Here is a 24,472-nt window from a genome sequence, read left to right as displayed (position 1 = left end):
GGGCAATCTTATGTACTGAATATGGGAGCGAAAATTTATTGGGAAGACTCTTGACAATATGCATCTGGAAACTTAAAAACATTGTCATTTCTAAAAACTGTAATTTTATTTTTTAAAGTCTATGTAATAAATAATCAGAGATATAGACAAATGTTTAAGCACAAAGATGATAGGCTAACATTATATCAATGGCAAAATGATTTAAATATCCAGCAGATAAATGGTAAATTATGATGCATCCAACTAATAGAATAGTATGAAATGAATAAATACTCCCTAGGAGATTCTAAGAACTTGAGAACAAGTTCATATCAAAATGGTAAGTGATAAAACCAAATAATAAATATTTGTTTAGCATCTTCATGACTATGTGAACTCAATAGAAAGAAAATTGGAAGGAAATAAATAAAAATATTAACTGTGATTGCCTGCAGGCAATAGTATCCTGCTTCTTTATATTTTCCATACTTTAATTTTTTGTATAATGAGCATGCAATTATTTATATCGAGAATAAATTTTGAATTAAATCAATACTGGGAAGTAACTACTAAAAATAATAAAAATAATAAAATAGATATAAAGTCTAAGGTAAATTTGAGATTCTCCTTTGCTATATGCCCACACTCCAAATAAATCAAATTACATAAGAAAAGGACCAGCTACAACTTAGCAATGATGTAAGACACCTGCTGAAGGCTCTGCTCTGCCCCCTGCTGGGAGGAGGTCCAAATCCAACCCAAGCTTCTAGGCTAAGCTGGACCAGCTGGTGCATGAGGGGCCTTAGGGTCTATCAACCTGGCAAAGTGTTGGAGTTCCCAGGAAGTTCCTCTACCCCTAAAGTGTAATATCTAAGCAAACAACTTCTAAGAAAATAATGAAACAACCAGATGTGAAGCTGAAAAACAGTTTTCTAAACTTGTAGTAACAAAAAATAAATTTCTGCTTGGTATCTTAAAGGGAAGACTGAATTAACTGCTGATTTTCTCTAGAGAAAAGTTTACAAAATATTTGCCTTATGAGAGCATGATCATTAGAAAGCACCCCAAAATATAGATAAATATAGACATGTACCAGGCAGTTAATTAGTAATAACTTTGTTTTACTTTGTGATATTTATAGTGTTTGTCAGCTTTTCAACATTTATTTTTTTTTAAATTTTCTTTTCTCATTCTAAATACAAACTCACTTATATACTAAATTTGGTATATGTAATTTTAAATTATTTTTCTTCAAAGCACATAAATATCAGAGCCCATAAAACCTGAATCCATTCTGACAGCATAAAGATAAATTATAGGACTGAGGCCAGAGACCTTGAACCCAGGTTTATTTGCACAGATATAGTTTGCAAAGGAGTCAGGGTTGGGACAGATATAAGGTTAGGCAGTGGGAGATATCAAAAGATGTCAAGATGTGTATGCTCTTTTCTGGTTGTGTATTGTACTCTAAAAGGTTGAAACAAAACACACAAGGATTTCAAGGAATATGTCAGCAGTCAGTCGGAGCCAAGTGGTATATGAGGAAAGAACATATAGAACATTTCAGAACATGCTGTAATGTTTACAAATTCTTTTGTACATGGAAGCTTTATGGAATTACTTAATTCAATGGCTCTGAAATCTTCTAAACTCTGTTTTCCTATGGAGAAGTCATCATTGATGGTATTCACATACATAACAAAATGGGATGTGAGTGGTCAGGGTTTGCCCCAGTTTTTAGAACAGTATCTGTGATTCTATCCATTTATCTTCCACTTAAAAAAAAAAATCACACTGAATGATAAAGACAAAGTGTGGGCCTCTTCTCTAGTGGTTATATAACTGTAATCTTTTGTTTTCATTGTATCAATTCAATTTATTTCTCTTTGCATTGGCCAGAATTTTGAACAATGTTATATAATTACAGTGATTATAGGGAATTTTTATCTGGTCTTGGTTTCAGTAGGGATGATTTTTAAAGAGATGTGATCATTTTGTTTTTATCATTAGAGGTGTATCTCCCATTCTTAATATAAAAGGGCTTTGTTTTTTCTGAAACAAAAGCTAAAGTGTTCTTAATATTTTGCAACATATTTTTCAATCATCATATGTGTTACTATCATATGCTATGATATACACATACTATCACACACATGCCATGTGCAGTTGTCACATACCCCTCTCAACTAGGCCCAATGCTATACACTGTAACCACATTATGCCATTTCATATACTGATTTTTATGGCTCAAATAGTATTTATTCTTCTACACCAATTTCAAACTAGTTTTAATTTTACAAGAATTATGTTTATAAGCTTTCCTTATAAAAATCTAAGCTATTTCAGATAAATTCATATCCTTTCCTCTAAATTTCTCCCTCAAATCCTTAATTAGTTATATAAGTGTACATTTTCTATGTAGTTTCGATATATTTATGCATATAGCCACAGAGCATATTTTTGTCACTCTGTTTTCATTTTACATGGATTATACATGTTTTTCCTAAAACTTTCTTTTTTTCAAAAAGTATGATTTGGAAATATTTCTTTGATAATACATACAAATCTTCTTTATTCTTTTTAGCTTTTGCATAATATTTCATCATATTAATCATGACAATTTATTGAGCCATCCCTCCCTTTAGGCTGTTTCATGTAATTTTTCCATATTAAATGATACTACAAATCAACTTTCTTGGTCATACTTCCCATGCACTCTATTCCAGGATTTTGAATAGATATTTAAAAATGGCTTTACTAGATCATAGGACATATTCAATTTTAAAGGTATTAAAATTTCCAAATCACTTCTAAATTTGCTGAACCATAAGCTGTGAATGAGAGCACCAGTATCGTATATCCTTGCCAAAACTGGGTAACAAGACTAATTTTTTGCTAATGGGTGGGTTGAAAACAATATCTCACTGATGTAATGATTAGCAATATTATGATTACTACTAAGTTTCAATCATATTTTAATTGTCATTGCATTTTCTTGTCAAAATTGGTTATTCAGATATTTTTCCTATTTTTAAATTGAATTGTTTACCTTTAGGAAAATTTTTAACACTAATAATTTATCTTATATATGTTTCAGGTATTTTCTTTACATATTGCACACAGATATTTTGAATATTAATTAAATTTATCTATTCTCGCCCTTCATATATTTAACATTTTTTTTTCTTTAGAAGTTATTTCCTTTCATGAAGGCCCTGACCATCTAATGCTATATATTCATTTGGGTATTTTTTGTAAGTATGTTTTATTTGGAGTTTTCTTTTCTTTTTTTTCTGCATCCATCCACAACACATGAAAATTCTCGGGCCGCAGATCAAACCCACACCTCAGTTGCAACCTGTGCCACAGGTGCGGTAACACTGGATCCTTAACCCACTGTGCCACACAGGCACTCTTAATAGGTACAATATAAATTATGAATTAATTAAGTTCTTAACACCTTGACTTATCCAGGTTTCCGAAATAGTATCCTAACATGGAATTTCCAGCATCCTTACAACCCAACTAGAATGACTCAATCATGAATCTTTCAAATGCAATAAAAATTATCTATTAATTACTGATGATAATATAGTACTGCATTATGTTGTAAGGATTAAATGAGTTACTGTATTTATACTATATATACTTAAACTAAAAACTACAGTCTCTTGTCTTTGTGTCACAGGATGTTTTAGTGATAAGTTAATGCAAGCATTTTAATAAAAAATGTTTTGGGAGGTGAGGGAAACATTTTTCTGAGAGCCTTTATATAACACACCCACTGAACTTAGATATTAGATAATAATGCTTGTTTCTGTGGTATCACTAAAGTCTTAAAAGAAATGCTCCTATTAAAATGCAAAGTGTCTCTTTCCAATGTAATGATAGCATCAGCACATTTCAGAAGCATTGGGGCAGCTAAAGCTAGAGAATTGATTAACTCTCTTACAAAGTGGCTCTAATTCAACTAATTAGATGTTGAACGGGTGTTAAAGTTCAGCTCCAATGATTCATTATTTTATTCGGGATCTCTCCCTATCTCATTTAAAGTTCCTAAAACTTAAAACAGTCCATACGAATACTTATAGACATGAGGTCTCTTTGTATTGGAAAATTTATCTGTAATAATTCTAATATACATGCGGGAAGCTATCTGCTAGATTCAAAGCTTAGTAAGCAACTCAAGCAGACCTGTGGTGTTTGACATTAATTTATTGTCATTTGGAGAAGCCATTCTCACTGCCATTTATCATTAAACACCAGGACCTTGACCCATATTAAATTGTGACTTGAAAAGAGAAAGCACACAGCACTCTGCATGGATGAAGGACTCCAGAGAGTTGACTTTCAAGTCTCCACACTAAAAAATGTCTTCGGGTCAGTAACCACTATGAGATAGGAAAGTAGATAGGAGTCTCTCACAGTTTCCATTTCTAGTTGTATATTTCTCTCTACTGTGGTTGAATCCTACAATAAAAGATAGAGATAACAGTGTTTCTACATTCACATATTTTAATATCAATAGACTTTGGTCATTGAAGAAACAGGCATCAGTTATGGTTTTATTACTAATAATGATACATCAGTAACAATGGACTGTTTAAATATATGTTTCTTATGTGTTGAGGAATGTCCTAAGCTTTTTATGAATTTTTATTAATTCAAACTTTAACTCTCTGTTGTGGGTATTATCCTCACTAACATAAGAATAAACTGAAATTCAAAGAGTCTAGTAACAATAAGGGAAAGAATAATATGTGAAGGGACAGTATGAAGTCTAAGTGGTTCTACAGCACATACTTAAATAATTGCCTATGAGTTCTTCCTTTTCAAGACTCTATGTCACAGCTCAGAGTCGAACACTGGGAAAGGAGTATGGGTATCTGGACTGGAAATCTAAGAGTAAATATCTATATTAAGGTTATGTTTTTCAATTATAAGTTTATAAAAAATTGCCAGGAGTACTGGCAGTGTATTTAAATAATGGAGTCAATTTTGCATATTTCTACTGTCACCATTCCTTTTTCTACATTAGATATTCCTTTGCATTCTTGCTGCTGTTTATATTGCTCACCTTTCACTGCACTTCTGAAAAATATTCTTATTTACTTTTCACTCCCAGGATGAAATGAGCAGCCCACACTTCTGTTAACAGTACTTCCTATTTTTCTCTTCATATGTTTATTGACTAATTTGATCCATTCATTGGTATGGTTTAAATTAAGCTGCTATTACAAAGATATTTCCAAAAATACAGTGACTGAAGGAAGAAATCTAAGGAATGACTCTCATCCCAAACACATGGGTTCTTCCTCTGGATTTATTTATTTCCTGGAGATCAGAAATGGGAAAGAGGAAGTGGTGGGTAAGCAGCTTCCTCTAAGAATGTGATCCAGAAATGAACATATCACTTTTGCTCATGTACTGAGAACTGACAGCAAGGGAGCCCAGGGAATATAGTCTCTAACTGCTGATACTATCTATGTGCAACAGAGGGGAGTGCAGGTCCTACTTATAAATTGAAGAAGTGGAGAAAGAATACTGATACTAAAAAATTATCTCTTCCACAAGATTCAAACACTTGAGTTGCAGGTCAGAGATATATTTTGCCTATTTGTTTTCTCATCTCCATGACATTCCTAGCTATGCATGCTTCTTACCCAGTTCCCTTAGACTGCATGTCCCCCAAATCAAAGATAATTATTAAAAGTTCAAGAACATCAATCACAACACTCAGCAATGTTTAAGCTGAATAGAGTTGGAAGCCAATAATGGTCACAGCCGGATAAGAGGTCAAGGCAGAACCACACAGGCAAAAACATCCGGTTGTTCAGTATGTCTACACTTTTCAAATGGAAGGATGACTGACAATATGGCCCACATAGTTATTTTCAGTTTAGCTGATGGTTTTGACATCATTTTTCTTCTTACAAATTTTCATATTCCAAAGACAGACTAGGTCAGACAGATTGTGTAATCACATAGCACAAGAGAGCTAACATGATAGATTAGAAAACGATGTTAAGGACCAAAAATACAATTCTAGTTCCTTATAATAATGACTTGCTTTTTTCAGGGGCTTTGCCACAAAAATTATTCACATGCTGTCCCAATGAAGTTGTTTCCAGATGATTCTGGATCCTAGCTTCTCTTGCTTGGTTTTAAAAGGCCTGTTTTCAATGTGATAATGTAATCTGAATACAACAATTAATGGAAACTAGTATGTGTCTATTTGCACAACAGGTTTTGTTTGTTTTTATCAGCCTTGTCAGTGTCGCTGTTGAACCCCATGAGGTCCATGGCAATTGAAATTTTCATGGGTATTGTGGCCAAGATGGTAGAGTAGGAAGGCCCAAAGGACACCAAGGTTACAACTGTTTAGAGAGTAACTATCTATGAGAATGGCCTGAATTCTAGCAGAAAATATTTTCCACAACTAAATGTATAAAGAAGCAATTGCATTGAGATGGTGGTGGTGGTGGTGATGGCATGAGGTCAATACCCATGTCCCCCAGCAGGGAACTCACACATGAGATGATAATCACAAATGCAGAGGCTCTCTCCAAGAGTAAGGGGTCCGACCCCCACATCAGACTTTATGAAGTGGGATTTATCCTAGGGATGCAAGGGTAGATCAATATTTGAAAATCAATCGATGTGACATGAGATACTTTCTGTCCATTCCTATAGGCCCATTCTAGATGTTCTCATCAATTTTCTTATTTTTCTCTTTTAAGCTTCTGACAAAATTGCCAACCCATTTATTTTTCTCTGTTCCATCTCTAAGCACTCTCTCCAAGCCATTTGCCACTGCTCATGAATCAACATAGTTGCCCCTCTGGCCTTTCGTATCCACAAATGGAGAACCACAGACATGGTAGGTGGACTATGGGAATTGGGTATTCATGGATTTTGGTATCTGCGGTGGGTCCTGGAAGAAATCCCCCACAGATACTAAAGGACAACTGTACTGACTCAGGTTATTTCTACTTAACCAAAGTGGATTACCAGCTGCAATACATTTTCAATTTGCACTCACTTTTACTAAGCACCCAGAACAGAGAAATGACATGGCCTTGTTTTCTGCATCCATCATCTCGTCATAGGATACATCATTGACAGTCACCAGATGGAGGCTGGTCTGTGTAGAAGGTGTGACTCTGGGAGAGGTGACTCTCTTTAGAGAGTCAGGTCATAAGGATGCATCACTGACAGTCACTGGAGGGGGGGGCAGGTCAGTCACTGGATAGGGCTGGGGCTGGTCTGGGTAGTAGGTGTGACTGGATGGGGGCTGGTCTGGGTAGAAGGTGTGACTATGGGAGAGGCGACTCTTCATAGCTAAGGAGGATTTCTTGAGATGTCAACAGCTGACAGCTATCAACCTTCCTTCCATGAGGGCTTGAAGAAGGATCTGAGGCATCCCCACATGTCTGTTACTTTCAAATGGTTACTTCAGCAGATGGGCCTAAGATTTTAAGCCAAGTTTTTTGTCTGTTTTTAAAAATTTGGTCTTAACTATAAAGCCTTTGGTTTCTACTACTACAAAGTTTTATTTGCCATTCCATATATAATATTAAAACATGTCAAAATGTGACTGAGGGCAGGTATATGCAGTTATAATCCTAATTGAAATGAAATTTTTATTCTACTATTTTTACCTAAAATGATATTTTTCAATCTATCTTTTGAAAAAGCAGTTGCCTTTGTTTTCTGCTTTGGTATATTTTGAAAGTTGAGATTGTAGAACATTTTTATCATGTTTTGCTTTATGACAGCAGATAGGTACTTCTGTGAGTTATGTTTAAACAATTGCTAAAGAGATTATAGCTCCCCTGTGGACATAATCAAAACAAATCAATAATTTTCTAATCAATATGTTTCTTTCATTCTTTCTTTTTGCTATAATTGCAGATCAATGAGTGATTGATTAGATTGCTTCACAATCACTTTGATTTGGTTCCTGAGTTGACTAAAATAATATGGATCACCCAGGATTCCCATAATTCCCATATTTATAACTTACTCTGAGGGATACAGGGAGTGAGCTAGTTTTCCACCTGAAAGGGAAGGACCAACAGCCTCCTTCTTACCTGTGACTCAAGAAAATAAATCATTCATAGCCACTGCTTAATTGGGGTCAGGCTCAGGAATGAGCAGAGGAAACTAAGTTTTGTATTTTTTTGTTGTTGTTTAGCTGAGAGGTCATATAAGACTACACCTGATCTGAGATACTTTTGTTCTCTGAGTTTTCAATAGTATTTCAATTTGGAAGTGTTTTCTTGAGTAAGAGTTTACTTTTCTTCGCTACCAACAAACCAATCCCTGATTTTACGACTGTTTTGAATGACAATATTTGCCTGTGTTTCAGTGGCCAAAGGAATTTCAATTTCTTTTCCTTTTTTCCTTTTTAGGGCTACACCCATGGCACATGGAAGTTCCCAGGCTAGGGATCGAATCAGAGTTGCAGCTGCCGGCTACACCACAGTGACGGGATACGAGCTGCATCTGAGACCTAAATGGCAGTTTGTGGCAATGCCAGATACTTAACCCACTGAGAGAGGCCAGGGATGAAACCCACATCCTCAAAGAAACGATGTTGGGTTCTTAACCCACTGAGCCACAACGGGAACTCCTCAAATTTTAACATATGACCTAACTTTCAGCATGACCTTGCTTTATTTCTTAAGAGACCCAAACAAAATATATAATAGAACATGGGATTTAAACTGGTTCTGAAAAAAGCCGTACAGTAAATATTTTCAGCTTCGTGGACCATTTGGTTTGTTATGCATGGACCTAGTTCTGCTGTCCTAGCAAGTAAATAGCCACAGATAATGCCTAAATGAATGGTCATGGCTGTGTTCCAATAAAACTTTTATTTTAAAAAATAAGAGCCAAGCTAGATTTGACCTGTAGACTACAGTTCACTCATAGGGCATCGTTTGCCAACTCTTGATTTATATAATGCCAAAAAACAGAGCCAGGTGAGAAAAGTGAGTCATTCCACTAATTGAATATTTGGTTTACTATAACCCCCAAATGTTGATGCTTGAAAATACTCAACAGATGGCGTGAATATCCTTAGCTTAAATCTGACTATCTGACATTGTATAAGCAGAGCCATCTAATCCATCATTGACTGTGAGAGAAAGATGCAGGCAAATCAAATATTTTGACCTTCTGTGAGTCCCTATGTAATTTAGCAGTAAATTCCACTGAACAAGAATGTACGATCTAGATACTTCTAGACACAGGGGCTTAAGAATGTAAGTTCCCATTTTTGCAGTATTCTATATGCCACATCATTACTTATATTTGCGAATATCTGAAAGCAAATTAAGAACAGAGTTTCCATTCTTCTAGACTCCCCCTCGCCCAAGGAAAGTTAACTTGTTTTTATTTTTTCTTTTGTGGCTATATTTCTGGAAATACAAATTTTTTAAATATAACTAAGACAATTTTTTATCATGAAAAATCACTTCCATTAATAACATGCCAGTTTTGCATGGATTTTTTTTTCTCTACATAACTGGCTGAATGATCAGCTTGGAGAATTCGAGGATCTTGTTACACCTTCCTAAAGAAGTCATGTGCTGCTCTATTATTTCTCTTGTTGAAAAGTGTGGGGATTGCTTTGGAGATGGAATGGCTCTCAGACTTATTCATTATGATATTTAATTTCTTATTTTTGGCACATCAAATTCCAAGCTAATGTTTTATGCTGCTTCACACACAACTTGCAGTTCAATTGATGCTGTTAGTATATCATTTCTCTCATCTGCTAAGTGTATCTCAGAATGTTATATGACTTTTCTCTAGATCTCTGAAGTCGTCACTATAGTTTATGTGAAGCATGAAATTATCCATTTTTGACTAGTTCACCTCTGGAATGTAAAATTTGCTGCTAGATAGCAAAGTCTGAGACAAATCTTATCTGACAGTTAACAGTGCAATCCATTCCATTCCTATGCTTTACATGTTTTTCTTTGTTTCTGCACATAAGTATAAGAGCTTATATATATTGAAATCATTCCTATCTCTCTAATGTGCATTCTATCCTCATCATGATTAGGGAATTCCAGGTAAGATAATTAATACAATTAATAATAATGGTTGACTGAGGCCTCATCCTCAATATTGTTTTTGTGTATTATACCTAGCTCTCTTGGATATATATTTAATCAAAATTCCCAAAACTATCTATATGTAGTCCATATTTCTTCATACCAAAGAGCATACACTTGTACAGCTGTGATATGCTCTTTGGTATGAAGTTGAAGTAAGAGCTGAAGCATAGTCATGAAAACTGTAGTTGACTGACAGGAGCTACATATTCAGCAATGTAAAATAACTCCACATATGTCTGGTAGAGGCTAGAAGAACCACACCATAGTTGTTTTCCTCAGAGAATAAACTATTTAGGCAATATCAATTGATAATCACAGGAACATTTTGGGAAACAATCAGATATCCAAAATGGTATCACTTTTTTCACTAACACTGAACATTTAACATGACATAGAAGACAGCTACAGAAAATAATTTAAGTGTGCCTTTTTGTTTAGGAGAGTCCTGGGGACACTCAATGAAACACATTGAGAGTCTGGGCCGGTAGATTTGTTATTGTCCTCAGTAAAGAAAACATATGGCAGCTCTTACAATGAGCCACCTTTGTCATCCTCAGCATCTCCAACAGAGGCCAGACATCGAGGAGAACCTATCTATTGGATATAGAACTTCTGGTGCTCTCTGGTTCAAAGATACGCAGGTGACACAAAAATAGTATTACTGAAATGAAAGTCCAACCCTTACCAAATATCAGACTTTATTAGTCTGTGTGTTTTATGCAGAATAAAGGGATGAGTGGAATGGACATTCATTCATTAAATATTATCTGTTCAGAAAAGCTTATCCCTTCTTTAGTGAACTGTTCAAGCAGTATTATGAGTATCTGACAGTCACAAATGTGTCTTCCTTCTTCAAAAGAATAACTCATGTTTAATCAATTGTGGTATCTCACCCTATGGTAATGAGGATTTGTCCAAGGACTGAGAACCAAAATTGTTGAAAATAAGTTTTTCTTCTTCTGGGACTTAAAAACTCAAGTTGAATGTCTGTCTTTCTTACTAGATCACTTGTCAAATATACTGACCTATAGAATTAACCTGACTATAGCCATAAATAGGGATAAGAAAAAAAGGCAGGAGTTCCCTTCGTGGCGCAGTGGTTAACGAATCCGACTAGGAACCATGAGGTTGCGGGTTCGGTCCCTGCCCTTGCTCAGTGGGTTAACGATCCGCGTTGCCGTGAGGTGAGCTGTGGTGTAGGTTGCAGATGCGGCTCGGATCCCGCGTTGCTATGGCTCTGGCGTAGGCCAGTGGCTACAGCTCCGATTTGACCCCTAGCCTGGGAACCTCCATATGCCGCGGGAGCGGCCCAAAGAAGTAGCAAAAAGACAACAAAAAAAAAAAAAAGAAAAAAAGGCAAAAAAAATTAGATGGAAAGATGATTTTTCTTAAAACCTGTCAGTATTAGTTTCCTAGAGGTGCCACACACTGGGAAGCTTCAAATAAGAGAAACTTACTCTCTGAGTGTCTGAGAGCCAGAAGCTCAAAAGCAAAATGTCATCAGATCCACACTCTTTCTGAAGGCTCTATAAGAAAATAAGTCCCTTGCCTCTTCTAGCTTCTGAAGGCTGTTGGCATTCCTTGACCAGTGACCACATCATTCCAGCCTCTGCTTCTGTGGTCACATTACCTCCTTCTCTTCTGTATGTCTGTCTCCTTCTGTGTTTCTCAGTCTAATCTATCTTTTTAAGGTTACATGTGATTGCATTTAGGGCCCACCCAGAAAAATTCAGGATAAATTCTTCCTCTCAAGATCCTAAACTTAATCACATCAGAAAATGTCCATTTTTTCCGAATAAGGTAACTTTCAGAGGTTCAGAGGATTAGGACATGGACATATTTATTTGAGGACCACCACCCAGCCCAGTATATATTTCCGTGGCTTGGTTTTGAAATACAGAACTTTCTCTTTCTCAGCCCTTTAAATTTTTTTTAAATTTATTAAATTATTTAAAATTATATTTCTGACACTATCATCATTAGTTTTCCATGTTTCAAAAGTAATGTGGTGAAATAACAATTATATCCAGTTTCCTATCCTGTTTTTATGGTTCTGTGTAATATAGTCAAACTTATTGATGGTCAGTTTGTCAGTTCAAAAATCAAAGGTCCTTGCAGCTCCATACCAAAAAAACAAACAACCCCATCCAAAAATGGGCAGAAGATCTATACAGACAGTTCTCCAAAGAAGACATACACATGGCCAAGAAACACATGAAAAGATGTTCAACATCACTCATTCTTAGAGAAATGAAAATTAAAACCACTCTGAGGTACCACCTTACACCAGCCAGAATGGCCATCATCCAAAAGTCTACAAACAGTAAGCGCTGGAGAGGGTGTGGAGAAAAAGGAACCCTGTTACACTGTTGGTGGGATTGTAAATGCGTGCAACCACTGTAGAAAGCAGTATGGAGATTCCTCAGAAAACTAAACATAGAACTACCATTTGATCCAGCAATCCCACTCCGGGGCATCTATCCAGAGAAAACCACGACTCGCAAAGACACATGTACTCCAATGTTCATTGCAGCACTATTTACAATAGCCAAGACATGGAAACAACCTAAATGTCCATCGACAGAGGAGTGGATAAAGAAGATGTGGTACATATACACAATGGAATATTACTCAGCCATTAAAAAGAACAACATGGATAGACCTAGAAACTATCATGCTAAGTGAAGTCAGCCATATAATGAGACACCAACATCAAATGCTTTCACTGACATGTGGAATCTGAAAAAAGGACAGACTGAACTTCTTTGCAGAACAGATGCTGACTCACAGACACTGAAAAACTTATGGTCTCCGGAGGAGACAGTTTGGGGAGTGGGGGGATGTGCTTGGGCTGTGGGATGGAAATCCTGTGAAATCAGATTGTTATGATCATTATACAACTACAGATGTGATAAATTCATTTGAGTAATTAAAAAAAATAAAATTAAAAAAAAGGTCTCAACTATAGTCATGCTATTCAGTCAGTCATTTTCACTTACTGAATTATTCTCCTAAATCTATTTAAATATGTGCACAGTGATTTAGTGGTATTTATAATATAAAGTAAATTAGTAATCCAACAGTAGAGGATTAGATTTCCATTGTTGATAGTTAAGGAGATGAGATACATTGATTGTCTCTCCAGATTAAAAAAATATATATATTGGATGTATTCTTAACACTGTTTTAAAGTAGATTCTTAAACTACTAAGAAAAGAAGCACTCCTCAGAGGTCATATACTAAGTGAAAGTTAGAATCCAGAGATAAGTAGAGCAAGGAAGCTGCATTTGCCTTGTGGGCATTTTTCAGTTCCAAGAAACTTTAACTTTGATTTTCATGGCTTTGCAGCCCATGGGACATTAAGATATAGAGGAAACCATTAGAAAAGGATCTTCATAGAACTGGGATCGCAATGGCCTAATCTCTCAGTTTATGGGTGAAGCAAAAATCCCACCAATCTTCACACCCATATACAACATATCCTTAGAAGAAGACAAGGAAAATAAGAAAAAGTTCAAGAAAAATCTTTAGTTTTGTTTCTTGATAGACAGAAAAAGAAATATTTCTCATGCAGTTTCCCCTGCCAAATTCATTACTATGTAGGTGGTCTAAAAAAAATCAGGCCAAGTATTTGTCTTCAAGGGGCCCAATTTCTTGTGTTCTTGGGTACTTGATTGAAAAACAATGTAAATCTTTATAGCATAACTCACCTTCAACAAAATTCTCAAAATAATTGCCTCTTTTAAAATTCCAAATAATATGAGTTTAATAATAGATTTAAAAAAAAAAAAAGAGTTAAGAATGTGACTAAGCAGGAAAAGTCAGCAAAGATGTTACCCAGGCACAGAGTATAAGCATATTTACTCCGTATAAAAACAAATGAGAATTTTTATGAATATACCCAAAAAGAGTAATAAACCTTTTAGAAATTAAAATGATTGAAACTGAAAAATCAATAACTGGGTCAAAAGCAGATTGGATCTAAGAAAGTCATTTAACTTCCTTGAGCCAATGTATTGATCTATGCAACTAAAATACTTATGATAGATATCCCACAGGTTGTGTAAATCTGATGCATTGTATGTGAAAGTGTTACTGAAAAAAATAAGGCACTATTTCAATTCAATAATTTGGTTACTATTATATACCTATATATCAGCCTGTTATCTCTAAGATTCCCATTACCCCCTAATTTGGACAGACCAATATTTTACTCTCCTCTAGGAAAGATACAAGGCAGCCAAATAACAGGGACAAATTTAAAGCTCCTAGACATAAGACAGAGGACTTCAAAAAATATGTGATTAATCTTAGCCACTAAGAATGATTTTGAGAAAAGCACTAAGAACCCTGAACTCATGATTAATATGGAGCAGGGAACTCACTATTAATATGGAGAGCACAGTGGATCTGTCCAGGCAGAAAGAGACCGGGGCAACCCCAAAGTATTCCTTCCTGACCCAGGAACCTGCATGGAGAGATGACATGGATTCCACTAGGAATGAACTGCAATTACAAAGAAGGCTTTAAATGGGCACAAGAGCCCATAAATAAATACAAGATTGGAATGCAGATATCAACACAAATTTCAGAATGAATAAATGACTACTGAAGACCAGATCTCAACTCCACCACATTATTTGGTGCTTTGAAACCTCCAGTGTAACTTATACTTGCCTTGAGCAAAGAGTAGAAATGAGCTTAAGTCACTGAGATTTTTTTCCCTGTTCAGGCAGAAAAATAGACTGACACAATTAATAGGTTTGATCAACATTATCAGGAAATAAGTTTTCTGTTACTAGCATATGAGAATTTGTGATTCAAGGGTCATATTTACCACACATTCAGTACTCATTAAATATTTCCTACACTCATGATAATGTTCAGACATTGTAAAAGGATCAAGTGATATAATGACTAGCAACTCAGAGAATGTACTTCAAAGACTATCATCTAATAGAAGAGCAATCAGTATTACTCACTCAAGGAATTTTGTTTATTATTAGAAAAATGTGAACATCAATTCCTTATACCTTTAAAGTACAGTGTTCTACCCATATCTTTAGCTCAACTTTGGTATATTTTTACATGCATCTCATGCATTGCGTAAGAATCTTTGCAATCTATAGTTTATATATTGAAAAGTTTTCAGCAGAACTATAAAGGAAAAGAAAAAGAAAAACGCCCAGTGATTGTTTCAGCATCAGCAGTTATTCAGAGGTCAGCTACCTATATTAAATGCTTAAATATTTATGTTAAATAATAAATATTTAAAGACTATAATCAAGTTGAAAGATTTTTGTGAAATAGAACCTGGAATGAGATTTCAACACAGGTACACAGAGCAGATGATGCTTCTCATTCAATGGGAGTTTTACTGAATTCTTCAAAATATGTCCTTAGTTGTGTTTGCAGGTATGTATAAAAAATTGGACAAACAAAACACTCATGTAGGTAGGTGAATGATCAAACAATTTATATGTCATCAAATAGTGATAGCATGGAAACTATAATGATTAAATATGCCTGATTAAGGTTAAAGATTTTTCAGAAAGATTCTGATACTGTTCCTATAAGAGTGAACTGTCAACATATAAAGTTAAAGAAAGATATGTTTAACATTTGATGAGGGTGAAATCTGAGAACTGGAGAAATGTTTATAGGGTTATTATTCTTGGACTTAGTAATAAATAGTTCTGGAGTTCCCGTCGTGGCGCAGTGGTTAACGAATCCGACTAGGAACCATGAGGTTGCGGGTTTGGTCCCTGCCCTTGCTCAGTGGGTTAATGATCCGGCGTTGCCGTGAGCTGTGGTGTAGGTTGCAGATGCGGCTCGGATCCCGCGTTGCTGTGGCTCTGGTGTAGGCCGGTGGCTACAGCTCTGATTCAACCCCTAGCCTGGGAACCTCCATATGCCGCGGGAGCAGCCCAAGAAATAGCAACAACAACAAAAAAGACAAAAGACAAAAAAAAAGAAAAAGAAAGAAATAAATAGTTCTATCTTCCCTAATTTCAATTGAAATCTATTTATTAACTGTTTATTCAAATATACTTCAATATTCTAGTTACTTATGCTTAAAGTTTTTTCTTCATATAAAAACCTCAATCATATATCTTTTCATATATGATTTACTCCCTACAATAAAAGTCAAAGGTAGCTTATTGACACTATATTCCTTCTCCTCATTCCTTTATTTCAATGTACTAAATCATCATTTTTTTCTTCATATGTTCCCCAATATTTATAACTTTATATAAAATTGCTAAATCTTTATTTCTTAATTCATTATCTTTCTAATCTTTATTCTCCACTCTATAAAAGAAGGCTAATAGAGTGCCTCCTATTTTAATTTTTCTAAATCCTCTCATTTTCTAATCCTTCCATCTTGTTCTTACCGACATTGTCATCATTATTAGTAATTTTTTGTGGTCATCTAAGTACTAATCTAACATATCAGTTTCATTCACATGTAATGGGGGGGAACCCAATTATACCAGATTAAAGAAAAAAGAAGTGGATTTGATTTTCTTTATCGAAGAACTCTAGAGGTAGAAAGAATAGTTGTCCCTCAGTTTCTGTGGAGGTTTGGTTTCAGGAACCCCATAGACACCAGCCTGCAGACGTTCAAGACCTTTACATAAAAGGGTATAGTATTTTGCATATAAACCACACACATCCTCCTGCATACAGCTGGCTCTCCTTATCCATGGGTTCCATATCTACAGATTCTACCAACCACAGATGGAAAATATTTGAAAAAAATTTCCAGAAATTTCCAAAAAGCAAAACTTGAATTTGCTGTGCACCAGCAAATAGATACATAGCCTTTAACTGTATATTTCAAGTAATCTAGAGGTGATTTAAAGAATATGGGGAATGTGGATAGGTTATATAAAGGACTTCAGCATGCAAGAATTTTTGTGTTTGAGGAGAGAACCTGGAACCAATCCCCTGTGGACAGAGGGATCAATGTACTTTATTTATTTTTTTATTTTTTTAATTTTTAAATTAACCAACCAATTATACTTCATCTTTCTTCTATTAATATGTAGAATTACACTGATTCTTTTTTTAACTGTTATTTCCCCAATACAATTTTTTTCTACTGTACAGCATAGTGACCAAGTTACACATACATGTAAACACTATATTTTCTCATATTATCATGCTCCATCATTAGTGACTAGACATAGTTCTCACTGCTACACAGTAGGATCTCATTGCTAAATCATTCCAAAGCCAATAGTTTATAGCTAATAACCCCAAGGACCCCATCTATCCCACTCCCTTCCCCTCCCCCGTGGCAACCACAAGTCTACTCTCCAAGTCCATGATTTTCTTCCCTGTGGAAAGGTGTGTTGTCCGTGTATTAGATTCCAGATATAAGTGATATCATATGGTATTTGTCTTTCTATTTCTGACTTACTTCACTCAGTATGAGAGTCTCCAGTTCCATCCATGTTGCAGCAAATGGCATTACTTTCTTCTTTTTATGGCTGAGTAGTATTCCATTGTGTATACATACCACTTCTTCCTAACCCAATCATCTGTTGATGGACATCTGTGTTGTTTCCATGTCTTGGCTATTGTGAATAGTGCTGCAATGAACATGCAGGTTCATGTGTCTTTTTTAAGGAAAGATTTGTCTGGATATATGCCCAAGAGTGGGATTGCTGGGTAATATGGTAGTTCTATGTATAGTGTTCTAAGGTATCTCCATACTGTTCTCCATAGTGGTTGTACCAGCTTACATTCCCACCAACAGTGCAGGAGGTTCCCTTTTCTCCACACCCCCTCCAGCATTTGTTATTTGTGGACTTCATAATTATGGCCATTCTGACTGGTGTAAGGGGTGTATCTAATAGTAGTTTTGATATGCATTTCTCTAATAATCAGGGATGTTGAGCATTTTTTCATGTGCTTTTTGGCCATCTATATATCTTCCTTGCAGAAATGTCTATGCCGGTCTGTTGCCATTTTTCAATTGGGTTTTTGGCTTTCTTGCTGTTGTGTTGTATAAGTTGTTTGTATATTTTAGAGATTAAGCCCTTGTCAGTTGCATAATTTGAAAATATTTTCTCCCTTTCTGTAAATTGTCTTTTTGTTTTCTTTTTGGTTTTCTTTGCTGTGCAAAACTTGTCAGTTTGATTAGGTCCCACTGGTTTATTTTTGCTTTTATTTCTGTTGCCTTGTGAGACTGACCAGAGAAAACATTTGTAAGGTTGATATCATAGAATGTTTTGCCTATGTTCTCTTCCAGGAGTTTGCTGGTGTCTTTTCTTACTTATATTTAAGACTTTCAGCCATTTGGAGTTTATTTTTCTGCATGGAGTGAGGATATGTTCTAGTTTCAATGATTTATATGCAGCTGTCCAGGTTCCCAGCAATATTTGTTGAAAAGACTGCCTGTTTCCCATTTCATGTTCTTGTCTCCTCTGACAATGATTAATTGACCATAGGTGTCTGGGTTTATTTATGGGTTCTCTATTCTGTTCCATTGGTCTACATGTCTGTGTTGGTACCAGTACCACAATGTCTTGATGACTGTGGCTTTGTAATATTGCCTGAAGTCTGGGAGAGTTATGCCTCATGCTTGGTATTTTTCCTCAGAATTGCTTTAGCAATTCTGGGTCTTTTGTGGTTCCATAACATTTTTGGATTGTTCTTGTTCTGTGACAAATGTCATGGGTAATTGGATAGGGATTGCACTGAATCTGTAGATAGCTTTGGTTAGTATGTCCATTTTTACAATATTAATTTTTCCAACCTGGGAGCATGGGATATCTTTCCATTCCGTTACATCTTCTTTAATTTCCTTGATTAATGTTTTATAGTTCTCAGCATATAAGTCTTTTACCTCCTTGGTAAGGTGTATTCTCAGGTATTTGATTTTTGGGGGTGCAATTTTAAAAGGTATTGTATTTTTGTATTCCTTTTCTAATATTTCATTGTTAGCATACAGAAATGCGACTGATTTCTGAATGTTAATCTTATATCCTGCTACTTTGCTGAATTTGTTGATCAGTTCAAGTAGTTTTTGGGTTGAGTCCTTAGGGTTTTCTATATATAGTATCATGTCATCTGCATACAGTGACAGGTTTACCTCTTCCTTTCCTATTTGGATGTCTTTCATTTCTTTCTTTTGTATGATTGCTCTGGCTAGGACTTCCAGTACTATGTTGAATAACAGTGGTGAGAATGGGCATCCTTGTCTTGTTCCAGATTTGAGTGAGAAGGTTTTCAGCTTTTTTCCTTTGAGTATTATATTTGCTGTGGGTTTGTCATGAATGGCTTTGATTATGTTAAGGTATGTTCCCTCTATACCCACTTTGGCATGAGCTTTTATCATGAATGGATGTTGGACTTTGTCAAAAGCTTTCTCTGCATCTATTGAGATGATCATGTGGTTTTTGACTTTTCTCTTGTTAATGTGATGTATAACATTGATTGATTCGTGTATGTTGAACCATTCTTGTGAACCTGCGATGAATCCCACCTGGTCGAGGTGTATGATCATTTTTATATGTTTTTGCATTCAGTTGGCCTAAATTTTTTGAGAATTTTTGCATCTATATCGATTAAAGATATTAACCTACAGTTTTCTTTTTTTTGTAGTATCCTTGTCTGGTTTTGGAATTAGGGTGATGGTGGCTTCATAGAATGTCTTTGGGAGTGTTCCTTCTTCTTTGACCTTTTGAAAAGGAGGATGGGTATAAGTTCCTCTTGTATGTTTGGTAGAATTCACCTGTGAAGCCATCTGGTCCTGGACTTTTATTTGTAGGGAGTGTTTTTATGACATATTCAATTTCATTTCTAGTGATTGGCCCATTCAGTTGATGTGTTTCCTCTTGATACAGTTTTGGCAGACTATAAGTCTCTAGAAAGTTGTCCATTTCTTCTAGGTTGTCAAATTTGTTAGCATACAATTGTTCATAGTATTCTCTCATGGCTTTTTGTATTTCTGTATATCCATTGTGGCTTCCCCTTTTTCATTTCTTATTTTTTTTTATTTGGGTTTTTTTCTTTCTTCTTGGTGAGTCTATTCAGAAGTTTGTCAAATTTGTATACCTATTCAAAGAACCAGCTCTTGGTTTTATTGATTTTTTTAAATTTCTATTTTAATGATTTCCTCTCTGATCTTTATGATTTCAGTCCTTCTGCTGACTTTAGGTTTCGTTTGTTCTTATTTTTCTAATTCATTTAGGTAGTGGTTTAAGTTGTTGATTTGAGATTTTTTTCTTTTTTGAGGAAGGGCTCTATTGCTATGAATTTCCCTCTGAGCACTGCTTTTGCAGCATCCTATAGATTTTGAATGGTTGTGTCTTCATTATCATTTGTCTCAAGGTATTTTTTAAATTTCTTCTTGATTTCCTCATTGACCCATGGGTTTTTTAGTAGCATGTTATTTAGTCTCCATGTGGTAAGTTTTTTCTCATTTCTTTTCCTGTGGTTGATTTCTAGTTTCATGCCATGTGGTCAGAGAAGTACTTGAAATAATTTATATGCTTTTAAATTTGTTGAGGTTAGCTTTGTGCCCCAGTATATGATCAATCTTGGGAATGTGCCATGTGCACTTGAGAAGAAGGCATACTCTGATATTTTTGGATGTAACGTCCTGAAAATGTTTATTAGGTCTAACTTTTCTGTTGTTTCCTTTAGGATCTCTGTTGCCTTATTGATTTTCTGTCTAGAGGATATATCCGTTGTTGTGAGTGGGGTGTTAAAAGTCTCCTACTATGATTGTATTCCCATCGATTTCTCCTTTTATGTCTGTTAGTATTTGTTGGAGGTATCTGGGTGCTCCTATGTTAGGGGCATATATATTGATGATTGTAATATCCTATTCTTGAATGGATCCTTTTACCATTAAATAGTGTCCTTCTTTGTCTTTCTTAATGGCCTTCATTTTAAAGTCTATTTTGTCTGATACGAGTATTGCAACTCCGGCTTTCCTGTCTTGTCCATTGGCATGAAATATCTTTTCCTGTCCCCTCACTTTCAATCTATATGTGTCCTTTGCTCTAAGGGGAGTTTCTTGTAGACAGCAGATTGAAAGTTTTTGCTTTTTTATCCAATCTGCCACTCTGTGTCTTTTGATTGGAGAATTCAGTCCATTGACATTTTAGGTGGTTATTGATAGATATTTATTTATTGCCATTTTAAATCTTGTTTCCTAGTTGATTCAATGTTTCCCTTTTCTTCTTTTCTTTTTGTGGTTGGATGGTTTCCATTTATTTTATTCTTGTGTACTTTTCTTTTCAGTTTTTGTGACTGTAATGTTCAGTTTTGATTTGTGGTTTCCCTGGTTTTAAGTCCTTTACTCCCTTCCTATATCTACTTGCTTTTGCCTGTCATATAGCCTCAATCACATGAAAATAAAAAAAACTGTATTTTCTTACTTTCCTTCCCCACATTGTATGATTCTGATGTCTTTTTTTATTTTAACATCTTCATGTTTAGATCTGTATGCTGGCTTCTTTAAATGATTGCTTTCCAATTGTGCTTTCCTCCATCCTAATTCATCTTTTCTCTTTTCTCTCTCTCTCTTTTTTAAAAAAAATTTAGAGAAGTCCTTTCAGTATTTCCTTTAGAATGGGTTTAGTATTGCTGTACTCTTGTAGTTTTTGTTTGTTGGAGAAGTTCTTTATTTCCCCTTCTATTTTAAATGATATTCTTGCTGGGTAGAGTATTCTAGGTTGCAAATTTTTTCCTTTCAGTGCTTTAAGTATATTTTGCCATTCCCATCTGGCCTGTAGTGTTTCTGTAGAGAAACCAGCTAATAGCCTTATGGGGGTTCCTTTATAATTAATGCTTTGCTTTTCTCTTGTAGCCTTTGGAATCCTCTCTTTATCTTTACCTTTTGCCATTTTTATTATGATATGTTTTGGTGTGGGCCTGTTTAGGTTCAACTTATTTGGAGCCCTCTGTGCTTCCTGTATCTTGATATCTGTATCCTTTAGATTTGGGAAGTTTTCAGCCATAATTTCTTCAAATATATTTTCAATCCCCTTTTCTTTTTCTTTTCCTTCTGGATTTCCTATTATGGGTAGATTGGCCTGCTTTATATTAACTCATAGGTCTCTTTTATTGCTTTCATGTTTTTTCATTTGGTTTTCTGTGTTCTGTCCTGATTGGGTGATTTCCATTATTCTGTCTTCCATGTCACTAATTCAATCCTCTGCATTATTCATTCTGTTCTTTATTGCCTTTAGCTCAGTTTGTATATCTGCAAATGAATTTTCTAGTTTTTCTTGACTTCTCCTCATATTTTCTGGTTCCTTTCTAAAGGAATCTGCATTACTGTTGATATCCTCTCTTAGTTCCTTCAGTATTTTCACTATTTCCCTTTCAAACTCAATGTCTGTCAGACTGCAGAGGTCTGTTTCATTGTTGACTGCTTTAGGTGAATTTTCAGGACCACTGTACCATAAATCATCTCTAGAGAACTTATAATATCAAGGTATATTTGGAATGTAAATGCTATCTAAATAGTTGAAAGCATTCTGCAAATTGAATTTTTGCTTTTGGAAATTCTGGAATCTTTTTTTTTTTCTGGAACATTGTCAATCTGCAATTAGTTGAATCTGTGCATTCTGAACATGCATATAAGGAAGGTTGACTGTACTGTGTTCAATTCCTGATATCCTATCACCAGGGTCTCAGGCTCTTCTATGATTCTTCTCTACCATTCTGGTACAAAGATGCCATCTTCAAAATCAAACATGGCCCAAAATGTCTTATGGAGCTCTAGCTATCAGAGAAGAATTCCTACTAAGAACTAAAAAATCAATAATACATTTTTTTCTTGTATAATTATTATCTCTTTGTCTCCTTGAATTTTCTAGAGTTCCATTATTTTTTTCCAAAAAAACTGTATTTTAACTCTCAATTATTTTTTTCTCTACTCATCTTTCATGGTATTTTTTTAATGCCACAATATATTTTCAAGTCTTTTTTAGTATGCTAATTATATATTTCTTTTTCAAGTACCCTTCTGTTTACCTAATTTATGCATACTTGATGTGATATGACCACCCAGACTATATCCTTTTTTTAGATTAAATTCAATTACAATAAATAATGCAGCTGTATTTTTTTATAAATTGACAAATTTGTATGGAAATTGAAAAATCCAAGAATAGGTAAGATAAAGTTTAAAAAAGAAGAGAAATGAAGGATTTACATGAATAGATAATAAATATTATAATAAAATTTCCATAATTTGCAGAAAATATGATTGTAAATATAAAATTAACAAATTGTATTAAATATACATATATATTTAGCAATCTTGCTGGATACAAATTATTAAAATGTGTATCTAAAGACAAGAGAAATAAAATAGCCTTATTGCAATACAAAAGTGAGAAACATGGAGTTCCCTTTGTGGCACAGCCCTTAATGAACCCTACTAGGATCCATGAGGATGAAGGTTCTCTTCTGGACCACACTCAGTGGCCTAAGAATCCAGTGTTGCCCTGAGATGTGGTGTCTGTTGCAGACAAGGCTTGGATCTGACATTGCTGTGGTTGTGGCATAGGCCGGTGGCTATAGCTCCAATTTGACCCCTAAGCTAGGAACCTCCGTATGCCATGGGTGCAGCCCTAAAAAGACAAAAAAAAAAGAGAAACCACCCAATGTTTAGTCAAAAATAGTAGTATGTCTATATAATAGAATGCTATACATCCTTCCCATATGGCTTTAACAGATTACAGAATAGCCTGGTCAGTTCAGTACAAGTGGCTAGGTGGCTTGATTGCTTCTTAATGTATATTTTTAAAGTTATATTTTTTTAGTCTAAAATAAACAGGAATTTTTTTTCACTCTTTAATTAATATTTCTTGAAGCTCTATTTTAGGCACAATGGTGGCTGAAAAATCCGTGTGGGTATATGTTCTCTTGAGAGAGAGAGGTATGATAGACCAGACAAATAAATGCTAAATAATGATTAGAATGAGTATCACCAATGAGAAACCCACAGAATAGATAGAATTCTTATTGGGGAAATAATACAGTAGAGTTGAGAGAGGTCTTCACTGGCAAAGTCATTATGGAGCTGAGATCTCAAGAGAATAGAAACCCACCAAGAGAAAAGTGGAAGGGTTTTTCCAAGGAGGATCCCCTAGCACATTTGAGAAACACAGAGCCTAATGTGACCAAAGCAGAGACAGAAATAAGCTATATTATTTTGAGATAAAGGTCTAAAAATTGCCAGAAGCATAAATATTTAAGCCTTATTAGCCATGCCAGAGATTTTGAATTTTTTCCTCCCAAGACCAATAAATAAATATCCATTGAAAAGGTGTAATACATTCTTCTATGCATACTTAAAAGATTCAACTCGGACTCTAATGAAACATCA

Source organism: Phacochoerus africanus, chromosome 5 (assembly GCF_016906955.1).
Source record: "Phacochoerus africanus isolate WHEZ1 chromosome 5, ROS_Pafr_v1, whole genome shotgun sequence".
Classification (NCBI taxonomy): Eukaryota; Metazoa; Chordata; class Mammalia; order Artiodactyla; family Suidae; genus Phacochoerus; species Phacochoerus africanus.
Note: the sequence above shows the minus strand (reverse complement) of the source record.